Raw genomic sequence first — 20,720 nt, 5'->3', positions numbered from 1 at the left:
ACTGGAAATCCCCTGGGTCACATCCTCTATTTGTGCTGTGGCATAGGCGTGGCAGCAAACAGGTATCTGTGGCCCATCTGTGAGTGGCGTGGTGGTTGGTCTGCAGGTCTCTGTTTTCCTTTTCCCCTGCTGTGCTGCCAGGATTTGATTTGATTTTTATGTGTCCTAGGCATAAGACAGCTTTGGCCACCAAGCCAGGCATCAAGCTAGGGTGAACAAAGGACTGCCTTCTGCTCTGCCCTGACTGACATAAGAACACCACCACCAACATGGTGTCTCTGCCCACTGCCGGGGGGGGGTTCCATAATTTTTATCAAGACACTTTTATTTCAAAATATCAATTCATTACTTACCAGTGGTACTGACTCCTCTTCATGTCAGATAAGGGATTTATATCTCTCTTTCTTTTTTAAAGTTCAATCGAAGATTAGTTCGCTGAGAACTTTGTACAGTGAGTTTTGACCATATTCATCCATCCACCCAACTCTTTCCAGATCCATGCGTCTTCCCTACCCACTCAACTTTGTGTTCTCTCTTTTCCCCCCATCGACTCTACTACCCACATATTCATGCATGCGCGACCTTCCATTGGAGCGTGGTGGACATACTAGTAATATATATATCTTAAGGCTCTACACTTCAAATCTACAAATAACTCCCAACTACTGCCAGTTATTTGGTTCATTTATATGCTGCTGAAGCTTATGTCACTTTTATATTTACAGTCCAATCTGTAACTGTATTGATATTTCACACTTTTATAGGTTGACATTCAAAGCTAGCAAACATGACATTACAATCATCATTGTGTACAGAGTGTGTCATTTGATCTCTGGAGAAGATGTAATCCTATATCTCCATATACCTGGGCCACTTGCAGGGGGAATTCTACTCCTTTCAAGTTCAATTGGATTCTCTTTTTTCTTATGCTCTATCAATTGCTTGCTCATGTTACATTTAATTTTGTTTTGGTAATAGCAATGGAATCTATGGCCACACAAATGCTACATACATACTATTGATAAGCTATAGTCCTAGCTTCTCATGTCCCATTTTATATATGTACTGTGACTTTTTGGAGAGTTCCTTTTTAAATTATCTTTTTTTATAGATAAAAACATGCCTTTATCATTGTGTTATGTCTTCCAATCATTGGCATAGACTAGTTTTGAATGCTCTGACATTTTTTTATAAGTCTCCCTCCTATATAGCTGTCATTTCAGAATTTTTACTCTATTTCAATCTTGGGTGTTTTCGATAGGGTTTCGTTTCAATTGCTGTAATAAAACATGACCATGAACAACTTGGGGAGGAAAGAGCTTATTTCAGCTTCCAACTCTCAAGTCATAGTCCATCACTGAGGGAAGTCAGGGCAGGAACTCACACAGGGCAGGAACCTGGAGGCAGGAGCTGATGTCGAGGTCATGGAGGGCTGCTGCTTGTTCAACATGGTATGCTCAGCCTGCTTTCTTATAGAACCCAGGGATAGCTACAGGCCCAGGGATGGAATCACCCACAATGGGCTAGACCCGTCCACATCAATTGCTAAGAAGATTCGCTGCAGACTTGCCTATAGGCCAATTTGGTGGGGGCATTTTTCAATTGAGTTTCTTGCCTCCCAATTTACTGTAGTTTGTGGAAAGTTGACATAAAAATTCACCAGCACACTGGGTTACTGTTTGTATCTCAAACCTCAGGTCTTCTTTCTTGACTTTGTAAGGATTGCTTGTTGGAGTGCATCCTTAAATCATGTTGGTTTGTTTTGTATGTGTTTTTTTGTTTGTTTGTTTGTTTCCAGAGCAGATAGCTGGGAAGTAAGTCCCATGTTCTTTCATGCCTGAAAATGCCCTTTTAATTTTCATTCTTGTATTTGACTAATATAGAACAGGTTAAAGTTATTTTCCTTCTGACTTTGCAGGTGTTACTGTGGAGTTTCTATTTCTCTGCTGACCTTTTGTGCTAGTGAGGTGTTTCAGTTTCTGTGAATAAATCTTCCCCACCTCTCTCTGAAAGCCTTAAGGGTATTTCTTCAATGTTTGACATTCTAGAATGGGGGGAGCTGTTGTTGTAAAATTATAAAAATAAAAAAGAGTAGTTGTCTTTTACCCTGCTAGGTCCGCACCGCGGTGCCCCAAGATATCTGCTAGATATCTTGGCGGAAACACATCCCAGTCGCACACTTTCCTACACTCAAACCCTCACATAAAAGAACACACAACACAATAATCTTTGACCCAATTGGTAAGATATAATTGCCCACTTAACATACAAAGCCCGGTACCATCCATCCCTTAGGAACATTGATAACAACCTGTAAATACACAGAGCAGAATCTTAACATCACCTGCCATGGCTTCTCCCCTCTCTCCATCTCCTGTCTCTCCTTCTCTTTCCATCTCCTCCTTTTCCTTCAAACTTCTCTCCCGCCCATCCTTCCTTCTCCTCCAATGACAGGCCTCCTTCTATCCTGTACCTGCCCCACTCCTGTACTTTACAAATTCAATGGGGAGGTGGCTTCTGGTGAAGTCACCTGATTCCTGAGTACGTAACAGGGCAGCTGTCCGTGGGGCAGTGGAATTAGCATCAACATACAGATAACTCCAGGGCAAACCACAACAGGGAGCAAAAGCACAGAAGCTTCAAAGTCCATATGACAGAAAGTTGCTAATTGTGGGCATCCCAAGGACTGTTAGCTTCGCACTCTGCATCTCATGGTAGACCTGGAACAGTTTTGCAAATACACTTGCAAGCAGAAAAATGAAATGGTGGTAACTAGACTGCGTGAAAAATCAGGGTGAGATTCCCAGAAATCAATGGAATGGGGTGGGTCACTTTAAAGTGGTGTCTGACTTCAATACTTCATAGATATTTACCTGTTAACCACAAATAAATTAGTAATGGCAGAAGTAGAATGCTCTACTTTTCTAAAATAAGGAGTAATGTTCTCCAGGTACATCTAAGGACCTCCTGACAAATTAATTGTTTGACAGCCTGGGCGGCGGGAGGGGAGAGGAAAGGAAGGAGGGTGCGGGAGATGGGGAGGGAGGGAGACAGACAGAGACACACAAAGAGAAACAGTCAGAGAGAGACCCAAGCAGCACACTGCTGCCTGGACTTCAATCATTTCCTTACATGGAGAATAAACATATTGATTCTTGACCCTAGTAGAACCAGTTACGGTAATCTCGCAGCAGGTTAAATTTGGAAAGGATCTTCAAAGACAAGTGACAAATTCAGAAGGCCTGTGTAAGCAGTGTCAACTTGGGTAAACAGTGCCCAAGGGTTGGAGGAGGGAAGGGAAAATAATGTGATTACTTTTTTTTTTCTTTTTGTTTTTTTGAGACAGGGTTTCTCTGTTTAACAATCCTGGCTGGCCTGGAGCTCACTCTGTAGACCAGGTTGGCCTCAAACTCACAGAGAGATCTGCCTACCTCTCCTTCCCAAGTGCTGGGATTAAAGGCATGAACCACCCCCACCAAGCTATGATTGCATTTTAATTTCAGTAAGTTAAAAGATGTCTCGAAAGGGCCTGACTATAGCATAATTATGGTTGATAAAAGTACAGAACCCCTTCCTCCAACTCCACTTTCTTTGGATATTTTCTGTCAAGAAGAAAATTTTATACCAAACACCTGGCTTAGTGTTTACATAAATTTAACATGTATGTGCCATACGTGAGGATTTGGTGGGTCTGAAGAATTTACATCCTTAATAAGTTCCCAGTGACACTGTTGCTGCTTCTCCTGCTGGTGGTGGTAGTTCTTAACTACAGGTTGACTAGTGAGAGTCTAGGTCAGACAATGACAGGAAGGAAAGTCCAAACTGGGTAAAATGCTCATCAAAAAAGTGTCCCATTGCTTAAAGTAGGTGTAAGTCTATAGTCTGTACAAATTACATCACTCCAAACATTGAGAAGCAAATGTGACAGCTAAGCTACTATTGGACAAATTTTATTTCATTAGTTTGGAGTTTAGGAAAAGCGCTAAAAGGCCAAGGGCATACAAGTTGGATCATAGATTTTAAAATGGAAAGGAGAGGAGGAAGTGTTAATGGATAGATCAATAATACTTGACAGTTTCAGGAGACAGTCTAATAAAATGGCTTATGTACACTGTGACTCCCTGGGAACAAATGTTGTCAGACTAGTTTCATTATCTGTCATAGGTTTGCTAGAGTGACATTTGCTGAACACTACCTGAGGACGTTCATCCTTTTTTTTTTAATGTGTACAAAACAGTACAACAGGGACTGGTTGTGAGGATAATTAAGAGTGGAGTTAGTAGCTGGTTGCTCAAGTCTGCTCAGATAGCTCTGGTTAATGATGACAAGCTCCCAAGGGGTAACCTCAAGTCCTGTTACAAATCTTTGCTCTTAACAATTTTATTAATGACTTAGATGAGGAATCCTCAAAGATTAGAGTATATTAGAATATCTTGGTGGAAAGGGCGTGACTGATAGAAATGTACGGTTCATGTTTCTAATCCTCGGCTCTGTTTTCTTCAGGTTCTGGATAGGGCAATAATCTTTTTCTTTTCTTGCAATGTTGGGATAGAATCTAGTTCCTTATGCATACTAGGCAAGTGTTTTATCACTGAGCTTATATATGTGTATATATATATGCGTGCATGTATATATATGTATATGTATATATAATATATATAATATTTACTTTGGTCCATGTCTATGTTAGGTTGTTGTAACAGAGCACCTGATTTGTAAAGAGTAGAAGTCTACTGTATTTCATAGTTCTAAAGGATGGGACATCTAAGAGCGTGGTACTGGAGTCTTCTGGAATTCAGGTAAGGCCTTATAGTGTTTCAACTTATGGAGGCAAAAAGAAGGGGAATCAAATGCACACAGAAGAGAGAATGCAAGGGCAAGGGGTGATCTTGTCTTATATGATCTACTCTTAGAGTAAATAATCAACCACAAGACTGAGAACTTGTGTAGGAAGGGTACTATCCATTCATGAGGTATTTGGATCATCACTTAGGCTACAGTCCTCAGCACTGCCATACAAGATCAATAGGTTCCAACACATGAACTTTTTGGTGGACACTCTCAAATTATGTCAATCTATATTGTTTTAATTAATTATTTTAAAAAGAAGTTCAGGAAGCAAGAGAATTGACTCATTGGTTAAGAGCATGTGCTGTCTTTCCAGAAGACCTGAGTTTGATATTTAGTACCTGTAACAGGGGCTTACAACTGTCTGTAATGTTAGCTAAACAGGTTCCAACATTATGTTCTGGTCTTCATGGGCTGTGTGTGTGTGTGTGTGTGTGTGTGTGTGTGTGTGTGTGTGTGTGTATGTGCACAGTTTTGCTTTTGAGAAGATAGGCTACACACACCTTTTATTATTTCTTCCACAAATGACACTAAAAACTCTTGACACTAATAAGACAAAAATAAGAATACTGTGATAAATGGAGAGAAAGTAGACTATTTAGCAATCTTGGAGCCTAAGAAATGTCATGATGTAGCTTCCCTGGGTTTTCTCTTTGGGTTATGTATTCTAGAGTTTGAGTTAAGAAGGCATCTATTTGGAATTGCTAATGATTGTAGACAAAGAGAAAAGAGGGCCATCGAAAGGCTGTTCTCTTTAGCCAAAAGATCAGTAAAGGGTTGCCTCGCAGGGCATATTTTTAGACAGCATTCTACTCTAGCCAAACACCACAGAAACGCTCTAGCAGGGAGCCTAGACTTCTACCCACACAAGGTTATAACAACACATTCCAGTCCTCCCACTAAGTGGTATCTGAAGAGGCCTGGGAAAGAGTCAGGACTTTGAATGCTGCCAAAAAGGAAAGTAGTAACTTGCCTTGTGGTGCCTTTAGAATTTATAGAAAGGAGAGTTGAGAAAGTGTTGTATAAGCCAGGGAAGGCCCACAACCTTCATTCCTACTCAGTAGGTTCTTCCTCAGATGTGGAAGGGAGTCAAGAGGATAACCTGGACTTTCACCACAAATTAGCAGTACACTGCGTTTACTTTCTCCTTTTTTTTTTTTGTGACACAGCTATCACAGGAAAGCAGCTAAATTCTCAGGCTTAAATATGATTCAAACATATACAAAATGTCAAGGCTTCATTAGAAAATCTTTGGTTGAATCAAGAACCAGGAGAATCTGCAAATGATTTTTAAAAAGGATAGTGAAAAATATATTTATTAGACAGCTTTATAACGCTAACACAAACTACTTGAGATAATTATAAGGAGAAAAGATGGGTTAGAGAGATGACTCAGTGGTTAAAAGTACTTTATGCTCTTCTAGGACACCCAAGTCCAGTTCCTAGAAGCCACACTGGGAAGCCTATAACTCCAGCTCCAGGGAATAGAATATGACATCTCCTAGCCTCTGACATCACCTGCACATACATGGCATGCACACACGAGCGCTCTCTCTCTCTAGCGCGTGCACGCACACACACACACACACACACACACAAATTTAAGAAAATTGAAAAGAACAAAATGTTTAGTGAGGTTTTGTAATTCAAACTTGGAAGTTAGAGCATTTGGAGGGCTGAGGCAAGAAGACTACCTTAAAAGTTCGAGGCCAGTTTGGGGAACAAACAGAGAAAGGAGAGGCAAAGAGATTGATTTGGAAATTCCTTTTGACGTTCTAGTCCATGACTGGTCAAGGCCTATTACCTTTAGGCTTTTCATAGTAGTAGCTAGAGAGCAAGAGCAGGGAGCTTGTGACAGAAAGAATCTGCCCATCTCTAGGTCAGTAAGTGTTACAATAGAATGGGAAGTCATAGTTACAAAAATAACTAAGGGATAAATTTAACCAGAGAGTAAAAGCATATGCACACTGAAATAAGTTTAATTTCATACTGATGAAAGGAGGAATATTTATAAGAGTTATAGAAGTAGCAAGCATTCAGTTCTCAGCATCCACATCAGGCAGCCCACAGCTGCCTGTAACCCCAGATCCAGGGAATCTAGTGCCCTCTGACCTCTCTGGGCATCTGCGCTCATGTGACACATGAGCACAGACACACACGCATTAATGTAAATAAAAATAAGATGTAAAGAATAAAAATGTGCTAGGAAGCGCAAGGCCCTGGGTTCGGTCCCCAGCTCCAGAAAAAAAAAAATGTGGGCTGGAGAGATGGCTCAGAGGTTAAGAACACTGACTGCTCTTCCAGAGGTCCTGAGTTCAATTCTCAGCAACCGCATGGTGGCTCACAACCATCTGTAAAAGAGATCTGATGGCCTTTTCTGGGGTGTGTCTACAGTGTATTCACATACATAAAACAAATAAATCTTTAAAAAAATCATTAAAAATGCCTTCCTATTTAAAAAAAGAGTAAAAATGTGAAGTCAAAGAAGTAAAGAGTATGATTCTAGTTAAGAAGAGCTATAAAGATAGGGTGGGGAGGGGTTGGGGATTTAGCTCAGTGGTAGAGGGCTTGCCTAGCAAGCGCAAGGCCCTGGGTTCGGTCCCCAGCTCCGAAAAAAAAAGAAAAAAAAAAGATAGGGTGGGGAAATGTACAAAAGTTGTAACATTAGGAGATTATACAAGATGGTGATCTAGTTAATGATAATATACCCATAAAATTTACCAAGGGAGTAAACTTTAGGTGTTTAAACCATAAATTTAGCTAACACATGAAGTAATACATTTTGATTTTATTCAAACACTTAAACTTATTTCATTATATGTGTATAAATGTTTTGCCTGCTTCTATGTATATGCAACATGTTTATGTCTTGTGCCCTTAGTGGTCAGAAAACAGGTTACACCCCTAGAACTGGAGTCACAGAAGGTTATGAACTACGATGAGATGCTGAGAACTGAACCCCAGTCCTCTGCACGAGCAGCAAATGCTCTTAAACACTGTGCCATCTCCCTAAACCCCCCAGTAATATATGTTAATTAGTTCATTTGAGCCATTTCACAACATTAAGAATTTTTAAACATTATGTTGTATGTGATAAATATATAGAATTTTAGTGTCTATTAAATAAATCAATTACAAAATTAAAAAAGCATGACAAAGCTGTCTATCAGAAATCCACCTGTGTTAAAAGTTTAAAGATGAACATATATTCATATATAACTATATATCTGTCTTAGGGGATGTGTGTGTGTGTGTGTGTGTGTGTGTGTGTGTGTGTGTATCTGTTTAGTTAGGGTTTTATTGCTGTGATGAGACATCATAACCATGGTAACTCTTTTTTTTTTATTTATATGAGTACTCTGTAGCTGCCTTCAGACACACTAGAAGGGGGCATCGGATCCCATTCCAGATGGTTGTGAGCCCCCATGTGGCTGGGAGGTCCTGGGAATTGAGCTCAGGACCTCTGGAAGAGCAGTCAGTGCTCTTAATGGCTGAGCCATCTCTCCAGCCACCATGGTAACTTTTAAAAAGGAAAAAAATAATTTGGGGTTAGCTTACAGGTCGAGAGGTTTAGTCCAATATCATCATGGTGAAAAGCAGGGCAATGATGCTGGAGAAGGAGCTAAGAGTTCTAAATCTGGATTGGCAGGCAACAGGAAGAGAGAGTAACACATGGCCTGGCTTGAGCATCTGAGACCCCAAAGCCTACCCACAGTGACTCACTTCTTCCAACAAAGCCACACCTCTTACAACAAGGAACTGTCTCAGAAGTTAGTGATTAGGTTAGCTGGCAATACTTATACAGGGTACAACATACCAGGGCACCCAAGGACTGCACTTGAACACTTGGAGTTGCAGAATTACCAGCTGGCTTGAAAATTACACACCCCCATCAGCTTGCCTATTATCCTAGGTAAACACCATTTCTCCCCTTTAGTTAGCCTTTGAGCTTGAGGAAGTGATCCACCTGTCTAAGTTCTGACAAGATTGCCTGGCAATGTGCTTCAGAAGGCGGCTTCAGCTCTCTTCAAAAGCCCAAGTATGTTATGCGGCTTTCCCTTGGTTGGGATCAAGGCAGCTGCCTAACACAGGAACCACGAAATGTTGAGGCAAGTAGGTTTTCCATTTTCAACTCCTGCTGCTCACAATGCCTGGGGTCAGTGTTCGAGGTGAGACCTTTGAGAACTGACCTCTTCTACTTCCATGGATCACATAATGATTTGTGACTTCCCTTGGCACTTCACCGCTTTCTTGGCTTGCTTTCAATGTAAGCCTACACCATTTTTTTTCTTGGCTAGGGATGACAGTTCACTTCCTTCCCTGGGGAGTCTTTTGCCTCTCTTTCTCTTTCAGCCTGTCACATTTACAGTCTCTTCTGAAGTCCTCCTTTCTCTAACCCATGACATCTCTTTTGAGTCCTGCTGTCTTGTTTTCCATTTATGTTGACGTTTGTGTCATATGTGAAAACCTTACAGGAACTCCAGAACATTTTGCAGTAGCCGAGTACTATTACTCTTGACTGTTGAATGGCCATGGCCTTGTGCTTTCTATAGTATAATTAATGTTAATATAGAAAATACATGCTAAGAGTCATAGAAACAGTATAGAAAGTAGCTTATGGATTCAGATCACATCCACTCCTGTGTTCCAGGAATACAGAGACTAGGTAGACGCTAAGGGCTTTCTCAGAGAGCCTTTTCCTGCCTTATGCTCAAAGCTGCCATTATTTCTCCAGTGATCTTTCATTGCTGCTTTAGTGAATTATCACAAATGCAGGGACTTCAAACAACATAGAGCCACTATCTACAATTTATTCAGAGGCTCTTCAGGATGAAAGTAACCCTCTCTGTCTTCAGTGATAGGAAGTTCTTTATCTCTAAATATAAAGCAGCACTTGACTAGGTGTACTGGAGAGGTTTTCTAATGGTAGGTAGTAAAATAAACAAGAAGTTCTAGAATCCTCCCTACCGTGTTGTAAGCAGTTATGCCACTTTATATTTAGAGATAGAGAACTTGCTATCACTGACGACAGGAGAGGGCACTTCTTTCAATCCTCAGATACCTGGACCTGACAGGAGAATTTCGGAAGTAGAGCCAGCTAGATGTATTAGCTTAGACATGTTGCTCTTAAAGGCCCTCCAGCAGAATCAATGCCTTAATCGGTTTGTCTTAAAGGTCAGTTGCAAATGATCTACAAGGTTTGCAGTATCCCCTGTAATTTAGTTATATTTTTTCCTTTTAATTCATTTATATTTTACATTTGGATTCTATCTGAAAATCTTGACTAGGTGTACTGGAGATGTTTTCTAATGGTAGATAATAAAATAAGCACAGAAGTTCTAGAATCCTCCCCACAGTGGTGTAGATAGTAGAGTGGCATACTTTGGCAAACATCTGCAAGGAAATGCATATTGACACTCTAGGCAACATGGAAGATTTCAGGGGACATTTCCAGTTGGCTCTGAAATGGAGTCTAAGGAGACAATTTTCACAGATTTTCAAATCCCATTCGCTCACCTGCCTGCATCTTTGCCCATACGCTGTCCTCTATCACGTTTCTAACCATACCTTACCTGTATGACCCTTCCCTTCCACTTGGATTCTGTAGTCTATTCCTAGTCACTCCTCCTACTCGGTATCATGCTCCACTTCCTCCCAACTCTGTCACCAACACGTAGTTAAAAATGTTCCCTCTTCGCAGACAACCATTGAACTGAGCATGGCGTCCCCAATGGAGGAGATAGAGAAAGGACTGAAGGAGCTGAGGGGGTTTGCAACCCCATAGGAAGAACAATACCAACAAACCAGACACCCCAGAGCTCCCAGGGACTAGACCACCAACCAAGGAGTACACATGGAGGGACCCATGGCTCCAGCCGCATATGTAGCAGAGGATGGCTTTGTCAGATATCAATGGGAGTAGAGGCCCTTGGTCCTGCCAAGACTCAACCCCCCAGTGTAGGGGACTGTCAGAGCAGAGAGGTGGGAAGGGGTGGGTGGGTGGTGGAACAGTCTCATAGAAGAAGGGGGTGGGGGATGGGACAGGGGGTTTATAGAGGGGAAACCAGGAAAAGGGTAACTTTTTTTTTCTTTTTTCTTTTTTTTCGGAGCTGGGGACCGAACCCAGGGCCTTGTGCTTGCTAGGCAAGCGCTCTACCACTGAGCTAAATCCCCAACCCCGAAAGGGGTAACTTTTAAAATGTAAATAAAAATGCAATTAAAAATATATAGAGTTAAAAATGTTCCCTCTTACTTGAAAATTTCCATAAGCATAAAAATATGATGTTATTTCTTCTATTATTAAAAAAAGTCTTTTCACCCAACTTCCCCCTTTAACCTTTGCACGTATTTCCTGGCTCCTCCCTAACCAAATTCCTTGAAAGACCTCTGTGTATTTGACAACTCCAATTTTTCTTCTTGTATTTTTCTCTCTTAAACACAATTTAGATAAGCTATTATTCCAACCATGGTACCTGTAGGAAAGTCCCAGATCCAGGTGTGTTACTACACACCTTTAATCTGGGCCACACGTTCTGCTGGAGATCTTGGACATTGGAAGAAGGAAGACTCTTCTTTGCCTATTTGCCTTGTGGGACTGAGCAACTGCTAGATCCTTGAACTTCCATTCACAGCTGCTGCTGACCATTGTTGGGGAGTTGGACTACAGGCTGCAAGTCATCAACAATTTCCCTTACTATAGAGAGACTACCCATAAGTTCTGTGATCCTAAAGATCCCTGACTAATAGAGTACCTAACAGCTTTTGTCAGGGCTGCCTTCAATCATCCTCTCCCATGACTCAACAGAAGTATCTCACTGTGGGTATTGCATCCCACTCTTCCTAGCCTTCTGTAATGTTTGAAATGAAAACAAGATTCAAATAGGGTCTTACTACATAGGTCTGTGTGGCCTGAAACTTGCTATGTAGATCAGAGTCACCTCAAACTCTCAAAGATCCCCTTGCCTTTGCCTCCTGGGTCCTGGGATTAAAGATGTGCAACACTATACCCTATGGCTGCTCTTGATCAAAGCCAGTTGTTTTCATTTACTCTATTCAAACTGTATACATCAGTGTTCTCCAGGGCTCAGGACTCAGAATTCATATTTATCAGCATTCTTCTTTTAGAGGCCTCATCCAATCTTATAGCTTTAAGTACCATCTATGTGTTGATGATATCATAATATGCATGTCCCCATCCAGATATTTGTTCCGAACTCCAGACTCATATGCTCACCTGCTTAATTGACATCTGCTCTTAGAGATTGTGGTAGACAGAATTCTATTATAGGCCTTGTGATGTTTGCCCCTTTGCACTGCACCCTGCATGATTCATTTCCTTTCGTTGAAAATGGGACCTGTACATATCTTACCACTGTGATGATTAGATTATTAATGTAGCAAAAGTGAAGACATTTTGAAAGCTAAAAATATTAGTAGCATATATTGAGAAGTCTTATTACTATCTTGGTAGAGTTCCTGGCATTTGCCCCTCTACGCCTGTCATATACATATAGAACAAGGGTTATACTTGTGTCCGTGTGGTCTGGATCTCATGACATGCACCTGTTCATAATTCTCCATTTCCTTATTAACAAAGTGCTAGAGGTATTTTTATCATGTCATTAAATGCATACAGGAGATATTCTTGTCCAGAAAGCCTTTCTGATTGGCAGGGTAGGATCCTCTTCTCTTATCCCTGGTCCCTATTGCTTGTTCCACCAAAGTCCTGATGACAGCTAAGACAACAAGCTTGCTTGTCCATGATTTCCCATAGGCAGCTGGCTCCGTGAGAACACAAACCAAGTTATCACACTTTTAAAGATTTATTTGCTGGGGCTGGGGATTTAGCTCAGTGGTAGAGCGCTTGCCTAGGAAGCGCAAGGCCCTGGGTTCGGTCCCCAGCTCCGGAAAAAAAAGAACCAAAAAAAAAAAAAGATTTATTTACTGTATTTGTTTTTTATATGTATGTGTCTTTGTATGTTTGTGTACATACCTGTGGGGGGCCAGAAAAGAGCATCAGATTTCCTGGAGCTCAAGTTCCAAGTACTTGTAGTGGGTGCTGGGAACTAAAGTTGGGTCCTTTGGAAAAATCAGGAAGTGTATTTAATTTCTGGGCCATCTGTCCAGCCCCATAGCACTTTGTCTAGACTCCTAGACAAAAGCAGGAGTGTTTGCTGAATGGGTGACAGAGGAAAATTATACCTGAGATTCTTAAGGTATGGTATTCAGATCAGTAGTGCAGCCATTACCAGCGAGTGTGAGGCAAGCTTCTTGGGTTTTGCCTCCAAATTTTGAATAACATACTCAGGAGATTGGGCCCAGAAAAAAAAGTCTCAGGTGATTCTGAAGCACAAAAATGTGGGAAGCAGCTGGCTCAATCGCAGACTTCCAAGCCTGAAGATAGGCAGTGTTGGACTTGAGGGTTGAGTGAAAGATCAACTGGTATAATTCTCAGCAGGTAAGCAAGGGCAATCATTGGAATCAACCACAACGATTGAGATGTGCCATAGGCTGCTCTTGTTGAAGAGAGTCTGTCTATTCATGCTCCAGGAGATGGTCCTGTACCCGTGCATATCCTGGCACGACATAGTCTCTTTCTTAAAGAAGAGAGCACAGAATTAGGGAAGGGGTAGTGGGGATGGGAAGGGAAGTGTGTCTTAAGGTTTCTATTGCTGTGATGAAATACCACGACCAAAAGCAACTTTTGGAGGAAAGGGTTTATTTTACATCTCATAGTCTATCATCCAAGGATGCAGGAATCTGGAGGCAGGAACTGAGGCAGAGGCCATGAAGGAACACCACTTCCTAGCTTACTCCCTGTGCTTGCTCAGCTTGCTTTCTCATAGCATCCAGGACTACCAGCTCAGGGATGACAAACCCCAGCGATCTTAGTCCTCACACACCAACCGAGAATGAAGAAAATACACAGTGTGCCCATAAGCCAATCTGGCAGGGACATTTTCTCAATTGATGTTTTATCTTCCCAAATGACTCTAGCTTACATCAAGTTCACCTAAAACTAGACATAACAGGGAAGAATTAGAGGGGAGGGAATGGGGATGGACTTGATTAAAACACATTATATGCATACATGAAATTCTAAATCAACTTAAGAATCATCTCAGTACCTTCAGAGTCTCATCCTCTGACTTAAAGATGATAAATGTACATACGGGGGATTCCAGGGCAACTGACTGCAGTGCTACTGCTTCAGGCAGGCGATTCTTCATGGTTAGTCATGGCATGACACAAGGCCCTCACTGTCGTGATGCCAGCATGAGGGAAAAGTGCCTCCCAACCACTGCTTTCAAGTTGTTGCCGTGGGCACCATTTTTTAATTATCTGGGACAAATTACATGACCCAGCCTACCTCCACCCTCCTACTGCCCCATAAGGCTTGGTCAAACAAGAGCTCAAGAACTACTTTTAGATTTAATTAAGGTGCCTAATATAAAGATAACTTAGAGTTAATCCATGGGGAAATTATCTGAAGTGAGCCTGACCCAACAAAGTGAATGAATCATACCTCTTTGGAAAGGGAATTGGATGCTTGAAATTAGCTTTATGAGAACCATCACTATTATATATACCAATAAAACAAGGGAGTTTAGAGAACAGACAACTGTTCTCTTTTCTTGGCCTTAAAGAAGCAAGCTTCCAAGAGTTCTACAGCTGCTAATAATCATGCAAGGGTGAAAGGAGACTGCTTTGTACATAGTACTACTCACCATCTGCCATAATATATCTGTATCTAGTTTGTGACTCGTCTGATTCATTCTGCTCCCTAATCCCTATGGGTAGGGATTTTCATGTGTTTTGTTCAGTGACAAATCCCTTAGTGCTTTAAGCAGTGACTGTTACATAATAAGTAGTAATAAATATTTGTCACATGAAGAAGTACACGATTTATTTGTTCCCTATAACCAAATTCTTTTCGCTATTAATAGTCCTTTTACCATGTCCATCAGAAACTGATACCCTTTTCATTGAAACGAATTTACTCTACACTCTTGCCTTGGGATGTTTTCCTGGGGAGATGTGAATAAATGTCTATTCATCCCAGATGTGGTGTATATAACAGACCAAAGAAGTAAATTATATCCAAGTGCAGCTTGGTGGACTGATGAATTTATTGGGCCTACTCACAAGGATATGTTTAATTTTACTTATAGGCATGTTAATGGTTTTTTTGTTTTTTGTTTTCTTTTTTTCTTTTTTTTTCGGAGCTGGGGACCGAACCCAGGGCCTTGCGCTTGCTAGGCAAGCGCTCTACCACTGAGCTAAATCCCCAACCCCATAGGCATGTTAATGACCTAAAAAGAACTATATCATAAAAAAAACCCAAAAGCTGCATAGATGGAATCTCCACTTCAGTTAATCTTCCTTCTCCTATATCCTCTAGTGCCTCCTGAATTATGTGAGGCAAAATTACATATACTTGGGATGCAGGTGGAAGCCAGTGGCTAGAATCCTAGGTAAAGGTTTAATGATCCTTCCCACTTTGCTTTGATGAGGGAATGTTAACAGGTCTGATCATGTCCTGTCTCATTCAGGTAGGCGCATTCTCTCTGATTATTGTGGTACTGGCTATGACAGGATGAAGTTCCCCAATACTCTACTCCTGACTCCATGTTGTATATTCTTTCCACTTCCTGTACGGCCATGTTTCCTGAACCTCAGAGGAAGTGATATAGATATCTTGTTATTTGTTCCATTTGTAAATGGGTGTTAGGCCAACATGCCTACATAGTAATGGTCTCTATTCTCAGCAATCTGATCAATTCTGTCTCTGTGATAACGCCTGCTGCTATTGTTGATCTCTGATTAAGACCAACAGTAGCAATGACCTATGGGTGAAAATGTTAATGTTGAGAAGGTGCTTTGGAAGGTTTTATTCATTTAACAACAGCAGTATTTTCCCCATTAGGCCCATGACCTTTCTAACCACAAATTTTTGGGTTACAGCACCAGATGTGGATTCCTTCCTTGTGAAACATTTGGTTGTGCCTGTAATAGCTTTGTCACTGTTGCACCATTAAAGCACATCTTTCCTGGCATGTTTACAGTGTGGTATAGAGGTCCAAACCAAGTAGGACTGTCGGTGATCTACACTAGGAATGCCTCAGCAGGGAATTATCTAGTTCAGTTCTGGCTTGAGTCTCCATGTCTTGAAACTAAAACATGCAGCATGTTCAGCAGTAGGGTTCCAGTGCCGTTCCAGTATGGGGTTAGTAGCAGTGGCAGGAGTCTGTGTTGCATGGGGTGAGGGGAAGCTTCAGATGCACCCTATCCCAGGCAACTCTTAAGTAATTAGACTATGAACAAAAAATGAGGATTTCTGTTCAGTAATTGCTTTAGTTGCTTCTCTGTCATTGTGATAAATCCTATGACCAAAAGCACCTTAAGGAAGAAAGTTTATTTTGGCTTATAGTTTTTGAGGGATGAGTCCATCCATTATGGTGGTAGAGCATAGCAACGAGCAGCTGATATTGCAGTAGAATGTGAGAGATCACATCCTCAATTTCAAATATAAAGCAGAGACCGTGAACTGAAAGAAGGAAAAGGCTAAGGAGTTTCAAATTCTGCTTTCAATGATATACTTTCCCCATCAGGACTACATGCAATGACCTCTCCTAACAGTACCATCAGGTGAAGTCAGTATTCAAATATCTGAACCAATGGCGAACATTTCTCATTCAGACTACCACAATAATCATGTTTTCTGGGAATGTCTTTTTCTACCCACACAGAATACCTAAATTCAAAGTCTTTAACCATTGTTTTAATATTGACAGGCACAGACTATCTTAGAATTTAAAAAGCCTGAAACAATTCAATAACTTTTATCAGTTGCTCCCGCAAAAAAGGATGAATATAGTGGTTTGTATTTAAACCTCTACAATTGATAATTCTCTATAATCCATCCTGATTCGTCATTCTGGGGCACTGCCATAGGGTTGACATGCATCTTCCCATGACATGCATCTTCCATGGCTCAGAAGGGCCAGGTAGTTTTTCTCTGTTCATGCTATGGCTATGGAGTATCACAGCCATACTCTCCCCTGCTGCACATGTTGCATGGTTCTTGCAGGCTCCTCATGTCTGATAAACTCCTGGCCACTTCTGGCCACTTCCTCTTCACTGACCTCAGCTAACTTCTGAAAGAGCCCTAGGCTGGGTGGATAATCTCTACTTCCATGGGAGAAATGTACCCAGTGTACCCTAGGAAATCTCAAACCTTTTAACCAACACTGCTCTATATTAATATCCAATCCATTGACACCCTTTGTCCCCAATGCTCTTGGGGTCACCAGAAACTAAGACACACTTGACTCCATCACCTTCCTGAAACAAATATGCTGCAGATTAAGGAGGGACAAATTAATCTGCAATTCAGGTTATACCTCTGTTGTTCTGCATAATCCTGACCTGCAGACAACTGTGGCTATCCCATTAGGGATGCTGCTAAGTGGTTCCCACTTCACAAAAATCTTTCTTCTACAGTAACTGGTATCTCCCTGTTATCCTCTCCTTTGGTGAAGGTTTGCCTTCAGGTATCAAGGCATTCCAGAAGCTTAGAAGCTCATCATTTGAAAGTCTATAAATTATTTGCCTAGGAACCTGACTTGATATAAATCTTGCTACATTTGTTGTCAAGCGACCTGGACAGGCCACTTTATCTATCTTCTCTTCTCCTCTCCTCTGGATTGATCTAGCACATTATACATCAAATATACATAGTGGGATAAGTCACTCAGATCTTCCAGACCCTCTCCTACCTCAATAATGATCATGATCCACCATGAGGCTCATACCACAAAAGCCCCATACCAACCTGGGCATCCCTTTTGAGTTGAGCTTCTTTCTGCGCTCTGCTGTAAACACAGTCCTGTCTGGCCAGGTGACCTTTGCATTATATACCACCTCTTATGACCAGTTTCAGCACTATCATTTCTACCCCTTTTCTCCTTCATTATCCCACTGCTGTCCTGAATTCCAAGTTATTTGATCTCGGGAGGGTCTATATAGCATAAATTTGTACTCTTTTGCATATGACTCCCCATTGAGACATATGAAATTGCAAGTCAGTACAAGGCAAAACTTATATTTAATCTGTTATCGTGGTGAGGAGCATGGCAGCATGCAGGCAGACATGGTGCTGAGAAGTAGTTCAGAGTCCTACATCTGGGTCTGCAGGAGACAGGAAGAGAGAGCCACTGGGCGGGTTGGGCTTTTGAAACTTTAAAGTCCACTTCTAGTGACACGTTTCCTTCAACAAGGCCATGTCTACCAATCCTTTCAAATACTGCCATTCCCTAAGCATTTGAAAATATGTACCTATGGGGGCCATTCTTATTTAAACCACCACAGTGATACTTGAAGGGATTAAATTATATTCTGTTGTTTGTGTGTGAGCCATTTTCAAGATATCCCCATATTCTTGGCAGAGCATGTTCATCCAGGAATTTTATCCCCATATATATATATATATATATATGTATATATATGTGTGTGTGTATATATATGTATATATGTGTGTGTGTATATATATGTATATATATGTGTGTGTATATATGTATATGTATATATATATGTGTGTATATATGTGTGTGTATATATATGTATATATATGTGTGTGTATATATGTATATGTATATATATATGTGTGTATATATGTGTGTGTGTATATATATATATGCAATGTATAAGATGTAAAATGTATAAGGAAATGGCTTCCAAGGGATTTTCCCCTCTGTCTTTCCACCCTGGCTTTCCTTTTGAGCAGACATCTTGATGTCAGTTACATGTCTCTTCACTCACAGTAGGAGCAATACTACTGTAGCAAAAAGGCACACCACTCCAATATGACAGGGTCAGGGGAAGACACCTGTGGTTTAGTTCTAGTTGCATGGCTTAGCGCCTAAAGCAGAAACAGTCCAACTTCTCCTTCTGAACTTGGTTCTCTTGTGTTCCTGACTGGGAACTTAATGGTGCATGCCTTTTCCTGGGGATTTGTGAAGAACTGTCAAAATGATATACCAAGATTGCTGACCCCCAAAACAAAACTGATGGGATTTGGGGTATTAGAAGCTGAAAGTTATCATCCATCTGGGTTTGGGGGCTAAATGGACAGGAATAGCAACTTGGCAGCTGTGTATACAACTCTGAGGCCAAGTTTCCTCTTTGAAAATGATTACTCATTGGGTTGATAGAATCAAAATCAGGAATATATTTTTTATGCCAAGAAAAGTTTCTTGTATGAATACGATATCGAATTATATGTATTGTTCTGTAACCTATTTGGGCAAAAATCAGTTTTGCATACATAAACTTAAATGACTTGTACTGGGACCTGGCTTACTGTTTGTCTTAGTTAGGGTTTCCATTGCTGTAAAGAGACACCATGACAAAGGCAACTCTTTTTTCCCCCATCTTTATTAACTTGGGTATTTCTTATTTACATTTTGATCTTTATTCCCTTTCCCGGTTTCATGGCCAACATCCCCCTAACCCCTCCCCCTCCCCTTCTTTATGGTTGTTCCCCTCCCCATCCTCCCCCCATTGCCGCCCTCCCCCCAAGGGAGGGTTCAGTCTTAGCAGGACCAAGGGCTTCCCCTTCCACTGGTGCTCTTACTAGGCTATTCATTGCTACCTATGAGGTTGGAGCCCAGGGTCAGTCCATGTATAGTCTGACAAAGGCAACTCTTATAAAGAACAGCATTTAGTTGGGGCTGGCTTACTGGTTCAGAAGTTCAGTCCATTATCATCATGGTGGGAAGCATGGCAGGGTCCAGGCAGGGACCCTTTATAGTCTATAGAGTATATTCCCAAAGCTAGTTGATTCAAATGTTACTTGCTTTCAATTAAAATAGGGATGGAGAGTTGTCTTGGTGGTTAAGAACACTTACTCTTTCCCATATAGAGGACTTGGATTCAGTTCCTAGGACCCACGTGGCAGCTCACAAACATCTATAACTTCAGTTTTAGGGAATTAGATGCTTTCTTCTGGCATCTTCTGGCACACAGGCATGCATGTAGGCAGAACACTGATGTACATAAAATAGGAATTAATACATTTTAAAAAATAAAATAGTGTCAGATTATTTTGTAAAATGGTTGCAACAATTCATACCCTCAACTGGTGTGTGTGTGTGTGTGTGTGTGTGTGTGTGTGTGTGTGTGTGTGTGTAAGCCAGTAATTAATTTTTTTGTTAGTCTGATGTGGGAAATGGGATTTTATTATGTTGACTTCAATTTCCTTTTTTATTTACAAAGTTGAGCATCTTTCCCCGTGTGTACTAATTTGTATGTCTTCTTTGTGAGTTGCCTTCTCTTTTTATAATCTTTTGAGTCTTTTAAAAACTACTTTGTTGGTTTTGATCATGAAGAATGACTGTTAATGGGTTTAGATGGGTGCAAGTTCTCTTTTGAGGATGTGATCGTGTCTTTAGATTGGATTATAATGTGCTTGAGTGTGCCCCCTAAGTGTGTATGTGTAAGATATATGGTTAGTTGGTGAGATGCAAAGTGGTAGAAACTTTAAGAGGCAGGGCTTACATTTAATTTTTATTATATTTATGTGTATGCGTGTGTGCACGTGTTCAGGTGCCCATGGAGGCCAGAGACATTGGGTTTCCCTGGTACTACAGTTATGATCTGCACAGTGGGTGCTAGGAGATGAACTCAAGTCCTCTGGCAAAGCAGAAAGTCTTCTTAACCACTGAACCTTCTCTCCACCTCTTTGGTAGGAGGGTTTTGGATCAAGGTAGTTCTTTTGAGGTCATGAGTTAGTCATCACTATAGCGTTGTTATATAAACAGTATGGTGGCTTTGAATATGCTTGGCCCAGGGAGTGGCACTTTTAGGTGTTG

General features: G+C 41.0%; 1 non-coding gene across 1 annotated transcript; it reads right to left on the bottom strand.

Annotated features, from left to right (window-relative positions):
• Positions 1-156: 156 nt before the first annotated feature.
• On the bottom strand, positions 157-296 carry LOC120099476 (small nucleolar RNA SNORA48). Its single transcript, XR_015647217.1, has one exon. It is a non-coding gene; the product is annotated as a small nucleolar RNA SNORA48 (small nucleolar RNA).
• Between the last annotated feature and the right edge of the window lie 20,424 nt (positions 297-20,720).

The sequence above is a fragment of the Rattus norvegicus genome, chromosome X (assembly GCF_021556685.1).
Source record: "Rattus norvegicus strain SHRSP/BbbUtx chromosome X, alternate assembly SHRSP_T2T, whole genome shotgun sequence".
NCBI lineage: Eukaryota > Metazoa > Chordata > Mammalia > Rodentia > Muridae > Rattus > Rattus norvegicus.
The sequence above is the reverse complement of the archived record's forward strand: the minus strand, read 5'-3'. Positions and strand labels throughout refer to the sequence as shown.